The sequence below is a fragment of the Scyliorhinus torazame genome, chromosome 16 (assembly GCF_047496885.1).
Source record: "Scyliorhinus torazame isolate Kashiwa2021f chromosome 16, sScyTor2.1, whole genome shotgun sequence".
NCBI lineage: Eukaryota > Metazoa > Chordata > Chondrichthyes > Carcharhiniformes > Scyliorhinidae > Scyliorhinus > Scyliorhinus torazame.
The window spans coordinates 26,863,932-26,891,187 of NC_092722.1; the positions used below are offsets into that span (position 1 = coordinate 26,863,932).

A 27,256-nucleotide genomic window follows, 5' to 3' on the forward strand; every position below is an offset into this window, starting at 1 on the left:
TCAGCACCTTCAGGAGAGGAGGGGGAGCTGAACCCTAGTGAGAGTCAGCACCTTCAGGAGAGGAGGGGGAGCTGAACCCCTGTGAGAGTCAGCACCTTCAGGAGAGGAGGGGGAGCTGAACCCCAGTGAGAGTCAGCACCTTCAGGAGAGGAGGGGGAGCTGAACCCCAGTGAGAGTCAGCACCTTCAGAAGAGGAAGTGGAGCTGAACCCCAGTGAGAGTCAGCACCTTCAGGGGAGTAGGGGAGCTGAACCCCAGTGAGAGTCAGCACCTTCAGGGAGAGGAGGGGGAGCTGAACCCCAGTGAGAGTCAGCACCATCGGGAGAGGAGGGGGAGCTGAACCCCAGCGAGAGTCAGCACCTTCAGTGAGAGGAGGGGGAGCTGAACCCCAGTGAGAGTCAGCACCTTCAGGGAGAGGAGGGGATGCTGAACCCCAGTGAGAGTCAGCACCTTCAGGAGAGGAGGGGGAGCTGAACCCCAGTGAGAGTCAGCACCTTCAGGAGAGAGGGGAGCTGGACCCCAGTGAGAGTCAGCACCTTCAGAAGAGGAAGTGGAGCAGAACCCCAGTGAGAGTCAGCACCTTCAGGGGAGTAGGGGGAGCTGAACCCCAGTGAAAGTCAGCACCTTCAGGGAGAGGAGGGGGAGCTGAACCCCAGTGAGAGTCAGCACCATCGGGAGAGGAGGGGGAGCTGAACCCCAGCGAGAGTCAGCACCTTCAGTGAGAGGAGGGGGAGCTGAACCCCAGTGAGAGTCAGCACCTTCAGGGAGAGGAGGGGATGCTGAACCCCAGTGAGAGTCAGCACCATCGGGAGAGGAGGGGGAGCTGAACCCCAGCGAGAGTCAGCACCTTCAGTGAGAGGAGGGGGAGCTGAACCCCAGTGAGAGTCAGCACCTTCAGGGAGAGGAGGGGATGCTGAACCCCAGTGAGAGTCAGCACCTTCAGGAGAGGAGGGGGAGCTGAACCCCAGTGAGAGTCAGCACCTTCAGGAGAGGAGGGGAGCTGGACCCCAGTGAGAGTCAGCACCTTCAGAAGAGGAAGTGGAGCTGAACCCCAGTGAGAGTCAGCACCTTCAGGGGAGTAGGGGGAGCTGAACCCCAGTGAAAGTCAGCACCTTCAGGGAGAGGAGGGGAGATGAACCCCAGTGAGAGTCAGCACCTTCAGGGAGAGGAGGGGATGCTGAACCCCAGTGAGAGTCAGCACCTTCAGGAGAGGAGGGTGGGCTGAACCCCAGTGAGAGTCAGCACCTTCAGCAGAGGAGGGGGAGCTGAACCCCAGTGAGAATCAGCACCTTCAGGAGAGGAGGGGGTGCTGAACCCCAGTGAGAGTCAGCGCCTTCAGGAGAGGAGGGGGAGCTGAACCCCAGTGAGAGTCAGCACCTTCAGGAGGGGAGGGGGAGCTGAACCCCAGTGAGATTCAGCAGCTTCATGAGAGGAGGAGGAGCTGAACACCAGTGAGAGTCAGCACCTTCAGGAGAGGAGGGGGAGCTGAACCCCAGTGAGAGTCAGCACCTTCAGGAGGGGAGAGGGAGCTGAACCCCAGTGAGGGTCAGCACCTTCAGGAGAGGAGGGGGAGCTGAACCCCAGTGAGAGTCAGCACCTTCAGGAGGGGAGGGGGAGCTGAACCCCAGTGAGAGTCAGCACCTTCAGGAGAGGAGGGGGAGCTGAACCCCAGTGAGAGTCAGCACCTTCAGGGGAGTAGGGGAGCTGAACCCCAGTGAGAGCACCTTCAGGGAGAGGAGGGGGAGCTGAACCCCAGTGAGAGTCAGCACCTTCAGGGAGAGGAGGGGATGCTGAACCCCAGTGAGAGTCAGCACCTTCAGGAGAGGAGGGGGAGCTGAACCCTAGTGAGAGTCAGCACCTTCAGGAGAGGAGGGGGAGCTGAACCCCTGTGAGAGTCAGCACCTTCAGGAGAGGAGGGGGAGCTGAACCCCAGTGAGAGTCAGCACCTTCAGGAGAGGAGGGGGAGCTGAACCCCAGTGAGAGTCAGCACCTTCAGAAGAGGAAGTGGAGCTGAACCCCAGTGAGAGTCAGCACCTTCAGGGGAGTAGGGGAGCTGAACCCCAGCGAGAGTCAGCACCTTCAGGGAGAGGAGGGGGAGCTGAACCCCAGTGAGAGTCAGCACCATCGGGAGAGGAGGGGGAGCTGAACCCCAGCGAGAGTCAGCACCTTCAGTGAGAGGAGGGGGAGCTGAACCCCAGTGAGAGTCAGCACCTTCAGGGAGAGGAGGGGATGCTGAACCCCAGTGAGAGTCAGCACCTTCAGGAGAGGAGGGGGAGCTGAACCCCAGTGAGAGTCAGCACCTTCAGGAGAGAGGGGAGCTGGACCCCAGTGAGAGTCAGCACCTTCAGAAGAGGAAGTGGAGCAGAACCCCAGTGAGAGTCAGCACCTTCAGGGGAGTAGGGGGAGCTGAACCCCAGTGAAAGTCAGCACCTTCAGGGAGAGGAGGGGGAGCTGAACCCCAGTGAGAGTCAGCACCATCGGGAGAGGAGGGGGAGCTGAACCCCAGCGAGAGTCAGCACCTTCAGTGAGAGGAGGGGGAGCTGAACCCCAGTGAGAGTCAGCACCTTCAGGGAGAGGAGGGGATGCTGAACCCCAGTGAGAGTCAGCACCATCGGGAGAGGAGGGGGAGCTGAACCCCAGCGAGAGTCAGCACCTTCAGTGAGAGGAGGGGGAGCTGAACCCCAGTGAGAGTCAGCACCTTCAGGGAGAGGAGGGGATGCTGAACCCCAGTGAGAGTCAGCACCTTCAGGAGAGGAGGGGGAGCTGAACCCCAGTGAGAGTCAGCACCTTCAGGAGAGGAGGGGAGCTGGACCCCAGTGAGAGTCAGCACCTTCAGAAGAGGAAGTGGAGCTGAACCCCAGTGAGAGTCAGCACCTTCAGGGGAGTAGGGGGAGCTGAACCCCAGTGAAAGTCAGCACCTTCAGGGAGAGGAGGGGAGATGAACCCCAGTGAGAGTCAGCACCTTCAGGGAGAGGAGGGGATGCTGAACCCCAGTGAGAGTCAGCACCTTCAGGAGAGGAGGGTGGGCTGAACCCCAGTGAGAGTCAGCACCTTCAGCAGAGGAGGGGGAGCTGAACCCCAGTGAGAATCAGCACCTTCAGGAGAGGAGGGGGTGCTGAACCCCAGTGAGAGTCAGCACCTTCAGAAGAGGAGGGGGAGCAGAACCCCAGTGAGAGTCAGCACCTTCAGGGAGAGGAGGGGGAGCTGAACCCCAGTGAGAGTCAGCAACTTCAGGGAGAGGAGGGGATGCTGAACCCCAGTGCGAGTCAGCACCTTCAGGAGAGGAGGGGGAGCTGAACCCCAGTGAGAGTCAGCACCTTCAGGAGAGGAGGGGGAGCTGAACCCCAGTGAGAGTCAGCACCTTCAGGGAGAGGATGGGGAGCTGAACCCCAGTGAGAGTCAGCACCTTTGTCGAATTTCCTGAACACTCGCATTCCAACATGAATGGCACTGTTTGGTTGAGGGGGTGAAGGGGGGGGGGGTCCGTCGATCGTATTGAACTTGCAGAGTTAATCCATTTTGTCTCAAAGAGTGAATAGTTTAAGAGGAAAGTGATTCTACTCACATTCTCCAATTGCTCTTAGGCTGCAGAAGCTCAATTTTCAGCTAATATTAAGGTCGTGACAGCATGCTATGAGGGCCTGGTACGACATAATAGCGAAAGAATTGTAAATATTGGGTCTAGTGAATGCAGCATGAGGAGCTGATGGGTTCCATTGGCTGCTCCTGGCTTTGCTCGGCTGTGCTGAGCAATCATTTTTCATACTCCACTGTGTCACATTAGATTTTCGGAGGTGCAGTGTGTCAGGTACACAGCATTAGTAACACTTTAAGCTGTAATGAACCCATTCATTTATCCTCCACACTTCTTATGAATACATAAACAGCTCCTCGACTGTGACAGACAAACTCTGAGAGGGAAGGTGTCCACAGGCTTTCCAGCACGACATTATTTTTCCCAGTGACCCAGGGAGGCACCGGCTGCAAAGGAACGATCATCTTTAGCCGAATCATTTAACACTTTCAGTGCTTGTGTTGTTCGGTCCAGCCTTTGAATCTGCAAATAAACAAGGGTGGGTCAGATTTAAGCAGCTCTTTTACTGGAGAAGGGACAAATGGAGGGGGAATTCCACAGTTTAGGGCTGAGACTGCCAATCGGGAAGTGGTGAAAATCAGGAAGCACATAAGTTGAGGCAGAATTTTACGCACCCCCCCCCCAAGGCGGGCTGTGAAGCGGCCTGGGGAGTGTAAAATTGAATGGACAGGATTCCCCCTGGGGTCCCACCCATCCCGACCGAGATGCAATTTCATGCTTGGGCGGGCAGGGCCTCAGCGCGAAACACGCCGCTTCACCTATTAAGGCCTTTAAGTGGCCTTTTCCCCCCCAGCGCCAATGTTAACACAAGTGGGTGCGGGTAGGGGGAGAAACAAGACGTTTCTTTATCTCGGGTGGGGGCACTCACTCTGAAGGCACCCGCAGAGTTGGGGCACCCTGGGCGGGATTCTCCACTCCCACGCCGAAGTGGCCGCGCCGCCGTGAACGCCGTCGAGGTTCACGACGGCGCGGAACGGCCCCGGTCCCGACCGATTCACGCCCTGACAATGGGCCAGTATCGGGGCCGCGTCATCTACACGCGCCAGGCCTTGTCGCCCGCGTAAAAGCGGCGCCGCAGAGATGACGCGGCCGGCGCCGCATAACGGGCGTCACCCGCGCATGCGTGGTTGTCGTCCTCTCTAAATCCGCCCCGCAAGAAGATGGGAGACAATCTTGCGGGGCCGCAGAAGGAAGGAGGTGCTCCTTCAGAGAGGATGGCCCGACGATCGGTGGGCACCGATCGAGGGCCACCCCACATTCCAGGTGAAGCCCGGTGCAGGATCCCCCTCGCCCCCCTACAGGCCGCCCCCCCCCCCAGCGCTAACGCACCGCACACGACTGCAGCGACCAGGTGTGGACGGCGCCGGGGGGAACCCACCGTTTTGACCTGGCCGCTCGGCCCATCCGGGCCTGAGAATAGCGGGGGTGCCGGAGAATCACCACTTTGGGTGTCTCCGGCGATTCTCCGGCCTGCGAAACTCGACCGGGCCGTTCCCGAAGGGTTTATGGGATGTAATGTGTGTTTAAGAGACTATGGGGTATAATGGGTGTGCGAGGGTTTATGGGGTGTAATGTGTGTTCAAGAGAGTATGGGGTATAATGGGCGTGCGAGGGTTTATGGGGTGTAATGTGTGTTCAAGAGAGTATGGGGTATAATGGGCGTGCGAGGGTTTATGGGGTGTAATGTGTGTTTAAGAGACTATGGGGTATAATGGGCGTGCGAGGGTTTATGGGGTGTAATGTGTGTTTAAGAGAGTATGGGGTATAATGAGTGTGCGAGGGTTTATGGGGTGTAATGTGTGTTCAAGAGAGTATGGGGTATAATGGGCGTGCGAGGGTTTATGGGGTGTAATGTGTGTTTACGAGAGTATGGGGTATAATGGGCGTGCGAGGGTTTATGGGGTGTAATGTGTGTTTAAGAGGGTATGGGATATAATGTGTGTGTGAGGGTTTATGGGGTGTAATGTGTATTTAAGAGAGTATGGGGTATAATGGGCGTGCGAGGGTTTATGGGGTGTAATGTGTGTTTAAGAGAGTATGGGGTATAATGGGCGTGCGAGGGTTTATGGGGTGTAATGATTGTTTAAGAGAGCATGGGGTATAATGGGTGTGCGAGGGTTTATGGGGTGTAATGTGTATTTAAGAGGGTATGGGGTATAATGGGTGTGTGAGGGTTAATGGGGTGTAATGTGTGTTCAAGAGAGTATGGGGTATAATGGGCGTGCGAGGGTTTATGGGGTGTAATGTGTGTTCAAGACAGTATGGGGTATAATGGGCGTGCGAGGGTTTATGTGGTGTAATGTGTGTTTAAGAGGGTATGGGATATAATGTGTGTGTGAGGGTTTATGGGGTGTAATGTGCGTTTAAGAGGGTATGGGGTATAATGTGTGTGTGAGGGTTTATGGGGTGTAATGATTGTTTAAGAGAGCATGGGGTATAATGGGTGTGCGAGGGTTTATGGGGTGTAATGTGTATTTAAGAGACTATGGGGTGTAATGGGTGTGCGAGGGTTTATGGGACGTAATGTGTGTTTAACAGTATGGCGTATAATGGGTGTCCGATGGTTTATGGGATGTAATGTGTGTTTAACAGAGCATGGGGTATAATGGGTGTGCGAGGGTTTATGGGGTGTAATGTGTGTTTAAGAGAGTATGGGGTATAAACGGGTGTGCGAGGGTTTATGGGGTGTAATGTGTGTTTCAGAGAGTATGGGGTATAATGGGCGTGCGAGGGTTTATGGGGTGTAATGTGTGTTTAAGAGAGTATGGGGTATAATGAGTGTGTGAGGGTTTATGGGGTGTAATGTGTGTTTACGAGAGTATGGGGTATAATGAGTGTGTGAGGGTTTATGGGGTGTAATGTGTGTTTACGAGAGTATGGGGTATAATGGGTGTGCGAGGGTTTATGGGATGTAATGTGTGTTTTAGAGAGTATGGGGTATAACGGGTGTGCGAGGGTTTATGGGGTGTAATGTGTGTTTAAGAGAGTATGGGGTGTAATGGGTGTGCGAGGGTTTATGGGGTGTAATGTGTGTTTAAGAGAGTATGGGGTATAATGGGTGTGCGAGGTTTATGGGGTGTAATGTGTGTTTAAGAGAGTGTGGGGTATAACGGGTGTGCGAGGGTTTATGGGGTGTAATGTGTGTTTAAGAGAGTATGGGGTGTAATGGGTGTGCGAGGGTTTATGGGATGTAATGTGTGTTTAAGAGAGTATGGGGTGTAATGGGTGTGCGAGGGTTTATGGGATGTAATGTGTGTTTAAGAGAGTATGGGGTATAATGAGTGTGCGAGGGTTTATGGGGCGTAATGTGTGTTTAAGAGAGTATGGGGTATAATGAGTGTGTAAGGGTTTATGGGGTGTAATGTGTGTTTAAGAGAGTATGGGGTATAATGTGTGTGTGAGGGTTTATGGGGTGTAATGTGTGTTTAAGAGACTATGGGGTATAATGGGTGTGCGAGGGTTTATGGGATGTAATGTGTGTTTAAGAGAGTATGGGGTATAATGGGTGTCCGATGGTTTATGGGATGTAATGTGTGTTTAACAGAGCATGGGGTATAATGGGTGTGCGAGGGTTTATGGGGTGTAATGTGTGTTTAAGAGAGTGTGGGGTATAATGGGTGTGCAAGGGTTTATGGGGTGTAATGTGTGTTTAAGAGGGTATGGGATATAATGTGTGTGTGAGGGTTTATGGGGTGTAATGTGTGTTTAAGAGGGTATGGGGTATAATGTGTGTGTGAGGGTTTATGGGGTGTAATGATTGTTTAAGAGAGCATGGGGTATAATGGGTGTGCGAGGGTTTATGGGGTGTAATGTGTATTTAAGAGACTATGGGGTGTAATGGGTGTGCGAGGGTTTATGGGACGTAATGTGTGTTTAACAGTATGGCGTATAATGGGTGTCCGATGGTTTATGGGATGTAATGTGTGTTTAAGAGAGTGTGGGGTATAATGGGTGTGCAAGGGTTTATGGGGTGTAATGTGTGTTTAAGAGAGTATGGGGTTTAACGGGTGTGCAAGGGTTTATGGGGTGTAATGTGTGTTTAAGAGAGTATGGGGTATAATGAGTGTGCGAGGGTTTATTGGGTGTAATGTGTATTGAAGAGACTATGGGGTATAATGGGTGTGCGAGAGTTTATGGGGTTAAATGTGTGTTTAACAGAGTATGGGGTACAATGGGTGTGTGAGGGTTAATGGGGTGTAATGTGTGTTTAAGAGAGTATGGGGTATAATGGGTGTGTGAGGGTTAATGGGGTGTAATGTGTGTTTAAGAGAGTATGGGGTATAATGGGTGTGTGAGGGTTAATGGGGTGTAATGTGTGTTTCAGAGAGTATGGGGTACAATGGGTGTGTGAGGGTTAATGGGGTGTAATGTGTGTTTAAGAGAGTATGGGGTATAATGGGTGTGTGAGGGTTAATGGGGTGTAATGTGTGTTTAAGAGAGTATGGGGTATAAACGGGTGTGCGAGGGTTTATGGGGTGTAATGTGTGTTTTAGAGAGTATGGGGTATAATGGGCGTGCGAGGGTTTATGGGGTGTAATGTGTGTTTACGAGAGTATGGGGTATAATGAGTGTGTGAGGGTTTATGGGGTGTAATGTGTGTTTACGAGAGTATGGGGTATAATGGGTGTGCGAGGGTTTATGGGATGTAATGTGTGTTTTAGAGAGTATGCGGTATAACGGGTGTGCGAGGGTTTATGGGGTGTAATGTGTGTTTAAGAGAGTATGGGGTGTAATGGGTGTGCGAGGGTTTATGGGGTGTAATGTGTGTTTAAGAGACTATGGGGTATAACGGGTGTGCGAGGGTTTATGGGGTGTAATGTGTGTTTAAGAGAGTATGGGGTGTAATGGGTGTGCGAGGGTTTATGGGATGTAATGTGTGTTTAAGAGAGTATGGGGTGTAATGGGTGTGCGAGGGTTTATGGGATGTAATGTGTGTTTAAGAGAGTATGGGGTATAATGAGTGTGCGAGGGTTTATGGGGTGTAATGTGTGTTTAAGAGAGTATGGGGTATAATGAGTGTGCAAGGGTTTATGGGGTGTAATGTGTGTTTAAGAGAGTATGGGGTATAATGTGTGTGTGAGGGTTTATGGGGTGTAATGTGTGTTTAAGAGACTATGGGGTATAATGGGTGTGCGAGGGTTTATGGGATGTAATGTGTGTTTAAGAGAGTATGGGGTATAATGGGTGTGCGAGGGTTTATGGGGTGTAATGTGTGTTTAAGAGAGTATGGGGTATAACGGGTGTGCGAGGGTTTATGGGGTGTAATGTGTGTTTAAGAGAGTATGGGGTACAATGGGTGTGCGAGGGTTTATGGGGTGTAATGTGTGTTTAAGAGACTATGGGGTGTAATGGGTGTGCGAGGGTTTATGGGATGTAATGTGTGTTTAAGAGAGTATGGGGTATAACGGGTGTGCGAGGGTTTATGTGGTGTAATGTGTTTTTAAGAGAGTATGGGGTGTAATGGGTGTGCGAGGGTTTATGGGATGTAATGTGTGTTTAAGAGAGTATGGGGTATAATGAGTGTGCGAGGGTTTATGGGGCGTAATGTGTGTTTAAGAGAGTATGGGGTATAATGAGTGTGCAAGGGTTTATGGGGTGTAATGTGTGTTTAAGAGAGTATGGGGTATAATGTGTGTGTGAGGGTTTATGGGGTGTAATGTGTGTTTAAGAGACTATGGGGTATAATGGGTGTGCGAGGGTTTATGGGATGTAATGTGTGTTTAAGAGAGTATGGGGTATAATGGGTGTCCGATGGTTTATGGGATGTAATGTGTGTTTAACAGAGCATGGGGTATAATGGGTGTGCGAGGGTTTATGGGGTGTAATGTGTGTTTAAGAGAGTGTGGGGTATAATGGGTGTGCAAGGGTTTATGGGGTGTAATGTGTGTTTAAGAGAGTATGGGGTTTAACGGGTGTGCAAGGGTTTATGGGGTGTAATGTGTGTTTAAGAGAGTATGGGGTATAATGAGTGTGCGAGGGTTTATTGGGTGTAATGTGTATTGAAGAGACTATGGGGTATAATGGGTGTGCGAGGGTTTATGGGGTGTAATGTGTGTTTAAGAGGGTATGGGATATAATGTGTGTGTGAGGGTTTATGGGGTGTAATGTGTGTTTAAGAGGGTATGGGGTATAATGTGTGTGTGAGGGTTTATGGGGTGTAATGATTGTTTAAGAGAGCATGGGGTATAATGGGTGTGCGAGGGTTTATGGGGTGTAATGTGTATTTAAGAGACTATGGGGTGTAATGGGTGTGCGAGGGTTTATGGGACGTAATGTGTGTTTAACAGTATGGCGTATAATGGGTGTCCGATGGTTTATGGGATGTAATGTGTGTTTAACAGAGCATGGGGTATAATGGGTGTGCGAGGGTTTATGGGGTGTAATGTGTGTTTAAGAGAGTGTGGGGTATAATGGGTGTGCAAGGGTTTATGGGGTGTAATGTGTGTTTAAGAGAGTATGGGGTATAATGAGTGTGCGAGGGTTTATTGGGTGTAATGTGTATTGAAGAGACTATGGGATATAATGGGTGTGCGAGGGTTTATGGGGTGTAATGTGTGTTTAAGAGGGTATGGGATATAATGTGTGTGTGAGGGTTTATGGGGTGTAATGTGTGTTTAAGAGGGTATGGGGTATAATGTGTGTGTGAGGGTTTATGGGGTGTAATGATTGTTTAAGAGACCATGGGGTATAATGGGTGTGCGAGGGTTTATGGGGTGTAATGTGTATTTAAGAGACTATGGGGTGTAATGGGTGTGCGAGGGTTTATGGGACGTAATGTGTGTTTAACAGTATGGCGTATAATGGGTGTCCGATGGTTTATGGGATGTAATGTGTGTTTAACAGAGCATGGGGTATAATGGGTGTGCGAGGGTTTATGGGGTGTAATGTGTGTTTAAGAGAGTGTGGGGTATAATGGGTGTGCAAGGGTTTATGGGGTGTAATGTGTGTTTAAGAGAGTATGGGGTTTAACGGGTGTGCAAGGGTTTATGGGGTGTAATGTGTGTTTAAGAGAGTATGGGGTATAATGAGTGTGCGAGGGTTTATTGGGTGTAATGTGTATTGAAGAGACTATGGGGTATAATGGGTGTGCGAGGGTTTATGGGGTTAAATGTGTGTTTAACAGAGTATGGGGTACAATGGGTGTGTGAGGGTTAATGGGGTGTAATGTGTGTTTAAGAGAGTATGGGGTATAATGGGTGTGTGAGGGTTAATGGGGTGTAATGTGTGTTTAAGAGAGTATGGGGTATAATGGGTGTGTGAGGGTTAATGGGGTGTAATGTGTGTTTCAGAGAGTATGGGGTACAATGGGTGTGTGAGGGTTAATGGGGTGTAATGTGTGTTTAAGAGAGTATGGGGTATAATGGGTGTGTGAGGGTTAATGGGGTGTAATGTGTGTTTAAGAGAGTATGGGGTATAAACGGGTGTGCGAGGGTTTATGGGGTGTAATGTGTGTTTTAGAGAGTATGGGGTATAATGTGCGTGCGAGGGTTTATGGGGTGTAATGTGTGTTTACGAGAGTATGGGGTATAATGAGTGTGTGAGGGTTTATGGGGTGTAATGTGTGTTTACGAGAGTATGGGGTATAATGGGTGTGCGAGGGTTTATGGGATGTAATGTGTGTTTTAGAGAGTATGCGGTATAACGGGTGTGCGAGGGTTTATGGGGTGTAATGTGTGTTTAAGAGAGTATGGGGTGTAATGGGTGTGCGAGGGTTTATGGGGTGTAATGTGTGTTTAAGAGACTATGGGGTATAACGGGTGTGCGAGGGTTTATGGGGTGTAATGTGTGTTTAAGAGAGTATGGGGTGTAATGGGTGTGCGAGGGTTTATGGGATGTAATGTGTGTTTAAGAGAGTATGGGGTGTAATGGGTGTGCGAGGGTTTATGGGATGTAATGTGTGTTTAAGAGAGTATGGGGTATAATGAGTGTGCGAGGGTTTATGGGGTGTAATGTGTGTTTAAGAGAGTATGGGGTATAATGAGTGAGCAAGGGTTTATGGGGTGTAATGTGTGTTTAAGAGAGTATGGGGTATAATGTGTGTGTGAGGGTTTATGGGGTGTAATGTGTGTTTAAGAGACTATGGGGTATAATGGGTGTGCGAGGGTTTATGGGATGTAATGTGTGTTTAAGAGAGTATGGGGTATAATGGGTGTGCGAGGGTTTATGGGGTGTAATGTGTGTTTAAGAGAGTATGGGGTATAACGGGTGTGCGAGGGTTTATGGGGTGTAATGTGTGTTTAAGAGAGTATGGGGTACAATGGGTGTGCGAGGGTTTATGGGGTGTAATGTGTGTTTAAGAGACTATGGGGTGCAATGGGTGTGCGAGGGTTTATGGGATGTAATGTGTGTTTAAGAGAGTATGGGGTATAACGGGTGTGCGAGGGTTTATGTGGTGTAATGTGTTTTTAAGAGAGTATGGGGTGTAATGGGTGTGCGAGGGTTTATGGGATGTAATGTGTGTTTTAGAGAGTATGGGGTATAATGAGTGTGCGAGGGTTTATGGGGCGTAATGTGTGTTTAAGAGAGTATGGGGTATAATGAGTGTGCAAGGGTTTATGGGGTGTAATGTGTGTTTAAGAGAGTATGGGGTATAATGTGTGTGTGAGGGTTTATGGGGTGTAATGTGTGTTTAAGAGACTATGGGGTATAATGGGTGTGCGAGGGTTTATGGGATGTAATGTGTGTTTAAGAGAGTATGGGGTATAATGGGTGTCCGATGGTTTATGGGATGTAATGTGTGTTTAACAGAGCATGGGGTATAATGGGTGTGCGAGGGTTTATGGGGTGTAATGTGTGTTTAAGAGAGTGTGGGGTATAATGGGTGTGCAAGGGTTTATGGGGTGTAATGTGTGTTTAAGAGAGTATGGGGTTTAACGGGTGTGCAAGGGTTTATGGGGTGTAATGTGTGTTTAAGAGAGTATGGGGTATAATGAGTGTGCGAGGGTTTATTGGGTGTAATGTGTATTGAAGAGACTATGGGGTATAATGGGTGTGCGAGGGTTTATGGGGTTAAATGTGTGTTTAACAGAGTATGGGGTACAATGGGTGTGTGAGGGTTAATGGGGTGTAATGTGTGTTTAAGAGAGTATGGGGTATAATGGGTGTGTGAGGGTTAATGGGGTGTAATGTGTGTTTAAGAGAGTATGGGGTATAATGGGTGTGTGAGGGTTAATGGGGTGTAATGTGTGTTTCAGAGAGTATGGGGTACAATGGGTGTGTGAGGGTTAATGGGGTGTAATGTGTGTTTAAGAGAGTATGGGGTATAATGGGTGTGTGAGGGTTAATGGGGTGTAATGTGTGTTTAAGAGAGTATGGGGTATAAACGGGTGTGCGAGGGTTTATGGGGTGTAATGTGTGTTTTAGAGAGTATGGGGTATAATGGGCGTGCGAGGGTTTATGGGGTGTAATGTGTGTTTACGAGAGTATGGGGTATAATGAGTGTGTGAGGGTTTATGGGGTGTAATGTGTGTTTACGAGAGTATGGGGGAAAATGGGTGTGCGAGGGTTTATGGGATGTAATGTGTGTTTTAGAGAGTATGCGGTATAACGGGTGTGCGAGGGTTTATGGGGTGTAATGTGTGTTTAAGAGAGTATGGGGTGTAATGGGTGTGCGAGGGTTTATGGGGTGTAATGTGTGTTTAAGAGACTATGGGGTATAACGGGTGTGCGAGGGTTTATGGGGTGTAATGTGTGTTTAAGAGAGTATGGGGTGTAATGGGTGTGCGAGGGTTTATGGGATGTAATGTGTGTTTAAGAGAGTATGGGGTGTAATGGGTGTGCGAGGGTTTATGGGATGTAATGTGTGTTTAAGAGAGTATGGGGTATAATGAGTGTGCGAGGGTTTATGGGGTGTAATGTGTGTTTAAGAGAGTATGGGGTATAATGAGTGTGCAAGGGTTTATGGGGTGTAATGTGTGTTTAAGAGAGTATGGGGTATAATGTGTGTGTGAGGGTTTATGGGGTGTAATGTGTGTTTAAGAGACTATGGGGTATAATGGGTGTGCGAGGGTTTATGGGATGTAATGTGTGTTTAAGAGAGTATGGGGTATAATGGGTGTGCGAGGGTTTATGGGGTGTAATGTGTGTTTAAGAGAGTATGGGGTATAACGGGTGTGCGAGGGTTTATGGGGTGTAATGTGTGTTTAAGAGAGTATGGGGTACAATGGGTGTGCGAGGGTTTATGGGGTGTAATGTGTGTTTAAGAGACTATGGGGTGTAATGGGTGTGCGAGGGTTTATGGGATGTAATGTGTGTTTAAGAGAGTATGGGGTATAACGGGTGTGCGAGGGTTTATGTGGTGTAATGTGTTTTTAAGAGAGTATGGGGTGTAATGGGTGTGCGAGGGTTTATGGGATGTAATGTGTGTTTAAGAGAGTATGGGGTATAATGAGTGTGCGAGGGTTTATGGGGCGTAATGTGTGTTTAAGAGAGTATGGGGTATAATGAGTGTGCAAGGGTTTATGGGGTGTAATGTGTGTTTAAGAGAGTATGGGGTATAATGTGTGTGTGAGGGTTTATGGGGTGTAATGTGTGTTTAAGAGACTATGGGGTATAATGGGTGTGCGAGGATTTATGGGATGTAATGTGTGTTTAAGAGAGTATGGGGTATAATGGGTGTCCGATGGTTTATGGGATGTAATGTGTGTTTAACAGAGCATGGGGTATAATGGGTGTGCGAGGGTTTATGGGGTGTAATGTGTGTTTAAGAGAGTGTGGGGTATAATGGGTGTGCAAGGGTTTATGGGGTGTAATGTGTGTTTAAGAGAGTATGGGGTTTAACGGGTGTGCAAGGGTTTATGGGGTGTAATGTGTGTTTAAGAGAGTATGGGGTATAATGAGTGTGCGAGGGTTTATTGGGTGTAATGTGTATTGAAGAGACTATGGGGTATAATGGGTGTGCGAGGGTTTATGGGGTGTAATGTGTGTTTAAGAGGGTATGGGATATAATGTGTGTGTGAGGGTTTATGGGGTGTAATGTGTGTTTAAGAGGGTATGGGGTATAATGTGTGTGTGAGGGTTTATGGGGTGTAATGATTGTTTAAGAGAGCATGGGGTATAATGGGTGTGCGAGGGTTTATGGGGTGTAATGTGTATTTAAGAGACTATGGGGTGTAATGGGTGTGCGAGGGTTTATGGGACGTAATGTGTGTTTAACAGTATGGCGTATAATGGGTGTCCGATGGTTTATGGGATGTAATGTGTGTTTAACAGAGCATGGGGTATAATGGGTGTGCGAGGGTTTATGGGGTGTAATGTGTGTTTAAGAGAGTGTGGGGTATAATGGGTGTGCAAGGGTTTATGGGGTGTAATGTGTGTTTAAGAGAGTATGGGGTTTAACGGGTGTGCAAGGGTTTATGGGGTGTAATGTGTGTTTAAGAGAGTATGGGGTATAATGAGTGTGCGAGGGTTTATTGGGTGTAATGTGTATTGAAGAGACTATGGGGTATAATGGGTGTGCGAGGGTTTATGGGGTTAAATGTGTGTTTAACAGAGTATGGGGTACAATGGGTGTGTGAGGGTTAATGGGGTGTAATGTGTGTTTAAGAGAGTATGGGGTATAATGGGTGTGTGAGGGTTAATGGGGTGTAATGTGTGTTTAAGAGAGTATGGGGTATAATGGGTGTGTGAGGGTTAATGGGGTGTAATGTGTGTTTAAGAGAGTATGGGGTACAATGGGTGTGTGAGGGTTAATGGGGTGTAATGTGTGTTTAAGAGAGTATGGGGTATAATGGGTGTGTGAGGGTTAATGGGGTGTAATGTGTGTTTAAGAGAGTATGGGGTATAAACGGGTGTGCGAGGGTTTATGGGGTGTAATGTGTGTTTAAGAGAGTGTGGGGTATAATGGGTGTGCAAGGGTTTATGGGGTGTAATGTGTGTTTAAGAGAGTATGGGGTTTAACGGGTGTGCAAGGGTTTATGGGGTGTAATGTGTGTTTAAGAGAGTATGGGGTATAATGAGTGTGCGAGGGTTTATTGGGTGTAATGTGTATTGAAGAGACTATGGGGTATAATGGGTGTGCGAGGGTTTATGGGTTTAAATGTGTGTTTAACAGAGTATGGGGTACAATGGGTGTGTGAGGGTTAATGGGGTGTAATGTGTGTTTAAGAGAGTATGGGGTATAATGGGTGTGTGAGGGTTAATGGGGTGTAATGTGTGTTTAAGAGAGTATGGGGTATAATGGGTGTGTGAGGGTTAATGGGGTGTAATGTGTGTTTCAGAGAGTATGGGGTACAATGGGTGTGTGAGGGTTAATGGGGTGTAATGTGTGTTTAAGAGAGTATGGGGTATAATGGGTGTGTGAGGGTTAATGGGGTGTAATGTGTGTTTAAGAGAGTATGGGGTATAATGGGTGTGCGAGGGTTTATGGGGTTAAATGTGTGTTTAACAGAGTATGGGGTACAATGGGTGTGTGAGGGTTAATGGGGTGTAATGTGTGTTTAAGAGAGTATGGGGTATAATGGGTGTGTGAGGGTTAATGGGGTGTAATGTGTGTTTAAGAGAGTATAGGGTATAATGGGTGTGTGAGGGTTAATGGGGTGTAATGTGTGTTTCAGAGAGTATGGGGTACAATGGGTGTGTGAGGGTTAATGGGGTGTAATGTGTGTTTAAGAGAGTATGGGGTATAATGGGTGTGTGAGGGTTAATGGGGTGTAATGTGTGTTTAAGAGAGTATGGGGTATAAACGGGTGTGCGAGGGTTTATGGGGTGTAATGTGTGTTTTAGAGAGTATGGGGTACAATGGGTGTGTGAGGGTTAATGGGGTGTAATGTGTGTTTAAGAGAGTATGGGGTATAATGGGTGTGTGAGGGTTAATGGGGTGTAATGTGTGTTTAAGAGAGTATGGGGTATAATGGGTGTGTGAGGGTTAATGGGGTGTAATGTGTGTTTCAGAGAGTATGGGGTACAATGGGTGTGTGAGGGTTAATGGGGTGTAATGTGTGTTTAAGAGAGTATGGGGTATAATGGGTGTGTGAGGGTTAATGGGGTGTAATGTGTGTTTAAGAGAGTATGGGGTATAAACGGGTGTGCGAGGGTTTATGGGGTGTAATGTGTGTTTTAGAGAGTATGGGGTATAATGGGCGTGCGAGGGTTTATGGGGTGTAATGTGTGTTTACGAGAGTATGGGGTATAATGAGTGTGTGAGGGTTTATGGGGTGTAATGTGTGTTTACAAGAGTATGGGGTATAATGGGTGTGCGAGGGTTTATGGGATGTAATGTGTGTTTTAGAGAGTATGCGGTATAACGGGTGTGCGAGGGTTTATGGGGTGTAATGTGTGTTTAAGAGAGTATGGGGTGTAATGGGTGTGCGAGGGTTTATGGGGTGTAATGTGTGTTTAAGAGACTATGGGGTATAACGGGTGTGCGAGGGTTTATGGGGTGTAATGTGTGTTTAAGAGAGTATGGGGTGTAATGGGTGTGCGAGGGTTTATGGGATGTAATGTGTGTTTAAGAGAGTATGGGGTGTAATGGGTGTGCGAGGGTTTATGGGATGTAATGTGTGTTTAAGAGAGTATGGGGTATAATGAGTGTGCAAGGGTTTATGGGGTGTAATGTGTGTTTAAGAGAGTATGGGGTATAATGAGTGTGCAAGGGTTTATGGGGTGTAATGTGTGTTTAAGAGAGTATGGGGTATAATGTGTGTGTGAGGGTTTATGGGGTGTAATGTGTGTTTAAGAGACTATGGGGTATAATGGGTGTGCGAGGGTTTATGGGATGTAATGTGTGTTTAAGAGAGTATGGGGTATAATGGGTGTGCGAGGGTTTATGGGGTGTAATGTGTGTTTAAGAGAGTATGGGGTATAACGGGTGTGCGAGGGTTTATGGGGTGTAATGTGTGTTTAAGAGAGTATGGGGTACAATGGGTGTGCGAGGGTTTATGGGGTGTAATGTGTGTTTAAGAGACTATGGGGTGTAATGGGTGTGCGAGGGTTTATGGGATGTAATGTGTGTTTAAGAGAGTATGGGGTATAACGGGTGTGCGAGGGTTTATGTGGTGTAATGTGTTTTTAAGAGAGTATGGGGTGTAATGGGTGTGCGAGGGTTTATGGGATGTAATGTGTGTTTAAGAGAGTATGGGGTATAATGAGTGTGCGAGGGTTTATGGGGCGTAATGTGTGTTTAAGAGAGTATGGGGTATAATGAGTGTGCAAGGGTTTATGGGGTGTAATGTGTGTTTAAGAGAGTATGGGGTATAATGTGTGTGTGAGGGTTTATGGGGTGTAATGTGTGTTTAAGAGACTATGGGGTATAATGGGTGTGCGAGGGTTTATGGGATGTAATGTGTGTTTAAGAGAGTATGGGGTATAATGGGTGTCCGATGGTTTATGGGATGTAATGTGTGTTTAACAGAGCATGGGGTATAATGGGTGTGCGAGGGTTTATGAGGTGTAATGTGTGTTTAAGAGAGTGTGGGGTATAATGGGTGTGCAAGGGTTTATGGGGTGTAATGTGTGTTTAAGAGAGTATGGGGTTTAACGGGTGTGCAAGGGTTTATGGGGTGTAATGTGTGTTTAAGAGAGTATGGGGTATAATGAGTGTGCGAGGGTTTATTGGGTGTAATGTGTATTGAAGAGACTATGGGGTATAATGGGTGTGCGAGGGTTTATGGGGTGTAATGTGTGTTTAATAGGGTATGGGATATAATGTGTGTGTGAGGGTTTATGGGGTGTAATGTGTGTTTAAGAGGGTATGGGGTATAATGTGTGTGTGAGGGTTTATGGGGTGTAATGATTGTTTAAGAGAGCATGGGGTATAATGGGTGTGCGAGGGTTTATGGGGTGTAATGTGTATTTAAGAGACTATGGGGTGTAATGGGTGTGCGAGGGTTTATGGGACGTAATGTGTGTTTAACAGTATGGCGTATAATGGGTGTCCGATGGTTTATGGGATGTAATGTGTGTTTAACAGAGCATGGGGTATAATGGGTGTGCGAGGGTTTATGGGGTGTAATGTGTGTTTAAGAGAGTGTGGGGTATAATGGGTGTGCAAGGGTTTATGGGGTGTAATGTGTGTTTAAGAGAGTATGGGGTTTAACGGGTGTGCAAGGGTTTATGGGGTGTAATGTGTGTTTAAGAGAGTATGGGGTATAATGAGTGTGCGAGGGTTTATTGGGTGTAATGTGTATTGAAGAGACTATGGGGTATAATGGGTGTGCGAGGGTTTATGGGGTTAAATGTGTGTTTAACAGAGTATGGGGTACAATGGGTGTGTGAGGGTTAATGGGGTGTAATGTGTGTTTAAGAGAGTATGGGGTATAATGGGTGTGTGAGGGTTAATGGGGTGTAATGTGTGTTTAAGAGAGTATGGGGTATAATGGGTGTGTGAGGGTTAATGGGGTGTAATGTGTGTTTAAGAGAGTATGGGGTACAATGGGTGTGTGAGGGTTAATGGGGTGTAATGTGTGTTTAAGAGAGTATGGGGTATAATGGGTGTGTGAGGGTTAATGGGGTGTAATGTGTGTTTAAGAGAGTATGGGGTATAAACGGGTGTGCGAGGGTTTATGGGGTGTAATGTGTGTTTAAGAGAGTGTGGGGTATAATGGGTGTGCAAGGGTTTATGGGGTGTAATGTGTGTTTAAGAGAGTATGGGGTTTAACGGGTGTGCAAGGGTTTATGGGGTGTAATGTGTGTTTAAGAGAGTATGGGGTATAATGAGTGTGCGAGGGTTTATTGGGTGTAATGTGTATTGAAGAGACTATGGGGTATAATGGGTGTGCGAGGGTTTATGGGGTTAAATGTGTGTTTAACAGAGTATGGGGTACAATGGGTGTGTGAGGGTTAATGGGGTGTAATGTGTGTTTAAGAGAGTATGGGGTATAATGGGTGTGTGAGGGTTAATGGGGTGTAATGTGTGTTTAAGAGAGTATGGGGTATAATGGGTGTGTGAGGGTTAATGGGGTGTAATGTGTGTTTCAGAGAGTATGGGGTACAATGGGTGTGTGAGGGTTAATGGGGTGTAATGTGTGTTTAAGAGAGTATGGGGTATAATGGGTGTGTGAGGGTTAATGGGGTGTAATGTGTGTTTAAGAGAGTATGGGGTATAAACGGGTGTGCGAGGGTTTATGGGGTGTAATGTGTGTTTTAGAGAGTATGGGGTATAATGGGCGTGCGAGGGTTTATGGGGTGTAATGTGTGTTTACGAGAGTATGGGGTATAATGAGTGTGTGAGGGTTTATGGGGTGTAATGTGTGTTTACGAGAGTATGGGGTATAATGGGTGTGCGAGGGTTTATGGGATGTAATGTGTGTTTTAGAGAGTATGGGGTATAATGGGTGTGCGAGGGTTTATGGGGTGTAATGTGTGTTTAAGAGAGTATGGGGTGTAATGGGTGTGCGAGGGTTTATGGGGTGTAATGTGTGTTTAAGAGACTATGGGGTATAACGGGTGTGCGAGGGTTTATGGGGTGTAATGTGTGTTTAAGAGAGTATGGGGTGTAATGGGTGTGCGAGGGTTTATGGGATGTAATGTGTGTTTAAGAGAGTATGGGGTGTAATGGGTGTGCGAGGGTTTATGGGATGTAATGTGTGTTTAAGAGAGTATGGGGTATAATGAGTGTGCGAGGGTTTATGGGGTGTAATGTGTGTTTAAGAGAGTATGGGGTATAATGAGTGTGCAAGGCTTTATGGGGTGTAATGTGTGTTTAAGAGAGTATGGGGTATAATGTGTGTGTGAGGGTTTATGGGGTGTAATGTGTGTTTAAGAGACTATGGGGTATAATGGGTGTGCGAGGGTTTATGGGATGTAATGTGTGTTTAAGAGAGTATGGGGTATAATGGGTGTGCGAGGGTTTATGGGGTGTAATGTGTGTTTAAGAGAGTATGGGGTATAACGGGTGTGCGAGGGTTTATGGGGTGTAATGTGTGTTTAAGAGAGTATGGGGTACAATGGGTGTGCGAGGGTTTATGGGGTGTAATGTGTGTTTAAGAGACTATGGGGTGTAATGGGTGTGCGAGGGTTTATGGGATGTAATGTGTGTTTAAGAGAGTATGGGGTATAATGTGTGTGTGAGGGTTTATGGGGTGTAATGATTGTTTAAGAGAGCATGGGGTATAATGGGTGTGCGAGGGTTTATGGGGTGTAATGTGTATTTAAGAGACTATGGGGTGTAATGGGTGTGCGAGGGTTTATGGGACGTAATGTGTGTTTAACAGTATGGCGTATAATGGGTGTCCGATGGTTTATGGGATGTAATGTGTGTTTAACAGAGCATGGGGTATAATGGGTGTGCGAGGGTTTATGGGGTGTAATGTGTGTTTAAGAGAGTGTGGGGTATAATGGGTGTGCAAGGGTTTATGGGGTGTAATGTGTGTTTAAGAGAGTATGGGGTTTAACGGGTGTGCAAGGGTTTATGGGGTGTAATGTGTGTTTAAGAGAGTATGGGGTATAATGAGTGTGCGAGGGTTTATTGGGTGTAATGTGTATTGAAGAGACTATGGGGTATAATGGGTGTGCGAGGGTTTATGGGGTTAAATGTGTGTTTAACAGAGTATGGGGTACAATGGGTGTGTGAGGGTTAATGGGGTGTAATGTGTGTTTAAGAGAGTATGGGGTATAATGGGTGTGTGAGGGTTAATGGGGTGTAATGTGTGTTTAAGAGAGTATGGGGTATAATGGGTGTGTGAGGGTTAATGGGGTGTAATGTGTGTTTAAGAGAGTATGGGGTACAATGGGTGTGTGAGGGTTAATGGGGTGTAATGTGTGTTTAAGAGAGTATGGGGTATAATGGGTGTGTGAGGGTTAATGGGGTGTAATGTGTGTTTAAGAGAGTATGGGGTATAAACGGGTGTGCGAGGGTTTATGGGGTGTAATGTGTGTTTAAGAGAGTGTGGGGTATAATGGGTGTGCAAGGGTTTATGGGGTGTAATGTGTGTTTAAGAGAGTATGGGGTTTAACGGGTGTGCAAGGGTTTATGGGGTGTAATGTGTGTTTAAGAGAGTATGGGGTATAATGAGTGTGCGAGGGTTTATTGGGTGTAATGTGTATTGAAGAGACTATGGGGTATAATGGGTGTGCGAGGGTTTATGGGGTTAAATGTGTGTTTAACAGAGTATGGGGTACAATGGGTGTGTGAGGGTTAATGGGGTGTAATGTGTGTTTAAGAGAGTATGGGGTGTAATGGGTGTGTGAGGGTTAATGGGGTGTAATGTGTGTTTAAGAGAGTATGGGGTATAATGGGTGTGTGAGGGTTAATGGGGTGTAATGTGTGTTTCAGAGAGTATGGGGTACAATGGGTGTGTGAGGGTTAATGGGGTGTAATGTGTGTTTAAGAGAGTATGGGGTATAATGGGTGTGTGAGGGTTAATGGGGTGTAATGTGTGTTTAAGAGAGTATGGGGTATAAACGGGTGTGCGAGGGTTTATGGGGTGTAATGTGTGTTTTAGAGAGTATGGGGTATAATGGGCGTGCGAGGGTTTATGGGGTGTAATGTGTGTTTACGAGAGTATGGGGTATAATGAGTGTGTGAGGGTTTATGGGGTGTAATGTGTGTTTACGAGAGTATGGGGTATAATGGGTGTGCGAGGGTTTATGGGATGTAATGTGTGTTTTAGAGAGTATGGGGTATAACGGGTGTGCGAGGGTTTATGGGGTGTAATGTGTGTTTAAGAGAGTATGGGGTGTAATGGGTGTGCGAGGGTTTATGGGGTGTAATGTGTGTTTAAGAGACTATGGGGTATAACGGGTGTGCGAGGGTTTATGGGGTGTAATGTGTGTTTAAGAGAGTATGGGGTGTAATGGGTGTGCAAGGGTTTATGGGATGTAATGTGTGTTTAAGAGAGTATGGGGTGTAATGGGTGTGCGAGGGTTTATGGGATGTAATGTGTGTTTAAGAGAGTATGGGGTATAATGAGTGTGCGAGGGTTTATGGGGTGTAATGTGTGTTTAAGAGAGTATGGGGTATAATGAGTGTGCAAGGCTTTATGGGGTGTAATGTGTGTTTAAGAGAGTATGGGGTATAATGTGTGTGTGAGGGTTTATGGGGTGTAATGTGTGTTTAAGAGACTATGGGGTATAATGGGTGTGCGAGGGTTTATGGGATGTAATGTGTGTTTAAGAGAGTATGGGGTATAATGGGTGTGCGAGGGTTTATGGGGTGTAATGTGTGTTTAAGAGAGTATGGGGTATAACGGGTGTGCGAGGGTTTATGGGGTGTAATGTGTGTTTAAGAGAGTATGGGGTACAATGGGTGTGCGAGGGTTTATGGGGTGTAATGTGTGTTTAAGAGACTATGGGGTGTAATGGGTGTGCGAGGGTTTATGGGATGTAATGTGTGTTTAAGAGAGTATGGGGTATAACGGGTGTGCGAGGGTTTATGTGGTGTAATGTGTTTTTAAGAGAGTATGGGGTGTAATGGGTGTGCGAGGGTTTATGGGATGTAATGTGTGTTTAAGAGAGTATGGGGTATAATGAGTGTGCGAGGGTTTATGTGGCGTAATGTGTGTTTAAGAGAGTATGGGGTATAATGAGTGTGCAAGGGTTTATGTGGTGTAATGTGTGTTTAAGAGAGTATGGGGTATAATGTGTGTGTGAGGGTTTATGGGGTGTAATGTGTGTTTAAGAGACTATGGGGTATATTGGGTGTGCGAGGGTTTATGGGATGTAATGTGTGTTTAAGAGAGTATGGGGTATAATGGGTGTCCGATGGTTTATGGGATGTAATGTGTGTTTAACAGAGCATGGGGTATAATGGGTGTGCGAGGGTTTATGGGGTGTAATGTGTGTTTAAGAGAGTGTGGGGTATAATGGGTGTGCAAGGGTTTATGGGGTGTAATGTGTGTTTAAGAGAGTATGGGGTTTAACGGGTGTGCAAGGGTTTATGGGGTGTAATGTGTGTTTAAGAGAGTATGGGGTATAATGAGTGTGCGAGGGTTTATTGGGTGTAATGTGTATTGAAGAGACTATGGGGTATAATGGGTGTGCGAGGGTTTATGGGGTGTAATGTGTGTTTAAGAGGGTATGGGATATAATGTGTGTGTGAGGGTTTATGGGGTGTAATGTGTGTTTAAGAGGGTATGGGGTATAATGTGTGTGTGAGGGTTTATGGGGTGTAATGATTGTTTAAGAGAGCATGGGGTATAATGGGTGTGCGAGGGTTTATGGGGTGTAATGTGTATTCAAGAGACTATGGGGTGTAATGGGTGTGCGAGGGTTTATGGGACGTAATGTGTGTTTAACAGTATGGCGTATAATGGGTGTCCGATGGTTTATGGGATGTAATGTGTGTTTAACAGAGCATGGGGTATAATGGGTGTGCGAGGGTTTATGGGGTGTAATGTGTGTTTAAGAGAGTGTGGGGTATAATGGGTGTGCAAGGGTTTATGGGGTGTAATGTGTGTTTAAGAGAGTATGGGGTTTAACGGGTGTGCAAGGGTTTATGGGGTGTAATGTGTGTTTAAGAGAGTATGGGGTATAATGAGTGTGCGAGGGTTTATTGGGTGTAATGTGTATTGAAGAGACTATGGGGTATAATGGGTGTGCGAGGGTTTATGGGGTTAAATGTGTGTTTAACAGAGTATGGGGTACAATGGGTGTGTGAGGGTTAATGGGGTGTAATGTGTGTTTAAGAGAGTATGGGGTATAATGGGTGTGTGAGGGTTAATGGGGTGTAATGTGTGTTTAAGAGAGTATGGGGTATAATGGGTGTGTGAGGGTTAATGGGGTGTAATGTGTGTTTAAGAGAGTATGGGGTACAATGGGTGTGTGAGGGTTAATGGAGTGTAATGTGTGTTTAAGAGAGTATGGGGTATAATGGGTGTGTGAGGGTTAATGGGGTGTAATGTGTGTTTAAGAGAGTATGGGGTATAAACGGGTGTGCGAGGGTTTATGGGGTGTAATGTGTGTTTTAGAGAGTATGGGGTATAATGGGCGTGCGAGGGTTTATGGGGTGTAATGTGTGTTTACGAGAGTATGGGGTATAATGAGTGTGTGAGGGTTTATGGGGTGTAATGTGTGTTTACGAGAGTATGGGGTATAATGGGTGTGCGAGGGTTTATGGGATGTAATGTGTGTTTTAGAGAGTATGGGGTATAACGGGTGTGCGAGGGTTTATGGGGTGTAATGTGTGTTTAAGAGAGTATGGGGTGTAATGGGTGTGCGAGGGTTTATGGGGTGTAATGTGTGTTTAAGAGACTATGGGGTATAACGGGTGTGCGAGGGTTTATGGGGTGTAATGTGTGTTTAAGAGAGTATGGGGTGTAATGGGTGTGCGAGGGTTTATGGGATGTAATGTGTGTTTAAGAGAGTATGGGGTGTAATGGGTGTGCGAGGGTTTATGGGATGTAATGTGTGTTTAAGAGAGTATGGGGTATAATGAGTGTGCGAGGGTTTATGGGGTGTAATGTGTGTTTAAGAGAGTATGGGGTATAATGAGTGTGCAAGGGTTTATGGGGTGTAATGTGTGTTTAAGAGAGTATGGGGTATAATGGGTGTGCGAGGGTTTATGGGGTGTAATGTGTGTTTAAGAGAGTATGGGGTATAACGGGTGTGCGAGGGTTTATGGGGTGTACTGTGTGTTTAAGAGAGTATGGGGTACAATGGGTGTGCGATGGTTTATGGGGTGTAATGTGTGTTTAAGAGACTATGGGGTGTAATGGGTGTGCGAGGGTTTATGGGATGTAATGTGTGTTTAAGAGAGTATGGGGTATAACGGGTGTGCGAGGGTTTATGTGGTGTAATGTGTTTTTAAGAGAGTGTGGGGCATAATGGGTGTGCGAGGGTTTATGGGGTGTAATGTGTGTTTAAGAGAGTATGGGGTATAATGGGTATGTGAGGGTTTTTGGGGTGTAATGTGTGTTTCAGAGAGTATGGGGTATAATGAGTGTGTGAGGGTTTATGGGGTGTAATGTGTGTTTAAGAGAGTATTGGGTATAATAGGTGTGCGAGGGTTTATGGGATGTAATGTGTGTTTCAGAGAGTATGGGGTATAATGGGTGTGCGAGGGTTTATGGGATGTAATGTGTGTTTAAGAGAGTATGGGGTATAATGGGTGTGCGAGGGTTTATGGGGTGTAATGTGTGTTTAAGAGAGTATGGGGTATAATGGGTGTGCGAGGGTTTATGGGGTGTAATGTGTGTTTAAGAGAGTATGGGGTATAATGTGTGTGTGAGGGTTTATGGGGTGTAATGTGTGTTTAAGAGACTATGGGGTATAACGGGTGTGCGAGGGTTTATGGGGTGTAATGTGTGTTTAAGAGAGTATGGGGTATAATGAGTGTGTGAGGGTTTATGGGATGTAATGTGTGTTTTAGAGAGTATGGGGTATAATGTGTGTGCGAGGGTTTATGGGGTGTAATGTGTGTTTAAGAGAGTATGGGGTATAATGAGTGTGCAAGGGTTTATGGGATGTAATGTGTGTTTAAGAGAGTATGGGGTATAATGAGTGTGCGAGGGTTTATGGGGTGTAATGTGTGCTTAAGAGAGTGTGGGGCATAATGGGTGTGCGAGGGTTTATGGGGTGTAATGTGTGTTTAAGAGACTATGGGGTATATTGAGTGTGCGAGGGTTTATGGGGTGTAATGTGTGTTTAAGAGAGTATGGGATATAATGAGTGTGCAGGGGTGTACCAGATTAATGAGTGTGCGATGGTGTACGGGGTATAACCAGTATGCGAGGTTGTATGGGGTATAATCACTGATGTATAGTGAGGCTGTACTGGGTGTAATGTATGTGAGAGTCGTTGGGATATAATCAATGTACAAAGGTGTATGGGGTTTAATGAGTGTGCGAGTGTGAATGGGGACAATGCATGTGACAGGGTACGAGAGTGTACGGGGTATAATGAGTGTGTGAGGGTGTACGGGGTATAAAGAGTGTGTGAGGGTGTACGGGGTATAATGAGTGTGCGAGGGTGTACGGGGTATAATGAGTGTGCGAGGGTGTACAGGGTATAATGATTGTGTGAGGGTGTACGGGGTATAATGAGTATGCGAGGGTTTACGGGGTATAATGAGTGTGCAAGGGTGTACGGGGTATAATGAGTGTGCGAGGGTGTATGTGGTATAATGAGTGTGTGGGGGTGTACGGGGTATAATGAGTGTGCGAGGGTGTATGTGGTATAATGAGTGTGCGAGGGTGTACGGGGTATAATGAGTGTGCGAGGGTGTACGGTGTATAATAAGTGTGTGAGGGTGTACGGGGTATAATGAGTGTGTGAGGGTGTACGGGGTATAATGAGTTTGCGAGGGTGTATGGGGTATAATTGTGTGTGAGGGTGTACGGGTTTTAATGTGTGTGCGAGGGTGTACGGGGTATAATGAGTGTGCAAGGTGTATGGGGTATAATGATTGTGCGAGGGTGTATGGGGTATAATGAGTGTGCGAGGGTGTACGGGGTATAATGAGTGTGTGAGGGTGTACGGGGTATAATGAGTGTGCGAGGGTGTACGGGGTATAATGAGTGTGCGAGGGTGTATGGGGTATAATGATTGTGCGAGGGTGTATGGGGTATAATGACTATGTGAGGGTGTACGGGGTATAATGGTTGTGTGAGGGAGTATGGGGTATAATTATTGTGCGAGGGTGTACGCGGTATAATGAGTGTGTGAGGGTGTACGGGGTATAATGTGTGTGTGAGGGTGTACGGGGTATAATGAGTGTGTGAGGGAGTATGGGGTATAATGATTGTGTGAGGATGTACGGGGTATAATGAGTGTGCGAGGGTGTACGGGG

The 27,256-nt window shown here is 46.9% G+C and overlaps 1 long non-coding RNA gene across 1 annotated transcript in view; it reads right to left on the reverse strand.

Moving 5' to 3' along the window:
• Positions 1-3,834: 3,834 nt before the first annotated feature.
• Positions 3,835-27,256, reverse strand: part of LOC140392345 (uncharacterized) — a 49,990-nt gene continuing 26,568 nt past the window's right edge. Inside the window, exon 2 of the long non-coding RNA XR_011935299.1 lies at positions 3,835-4,056. This is a non-coding gene — a long non-coding RNA (uncharacterized lncRNA). The remainder of the gene's footprint in view (positions 4,057-27,256) is intronic.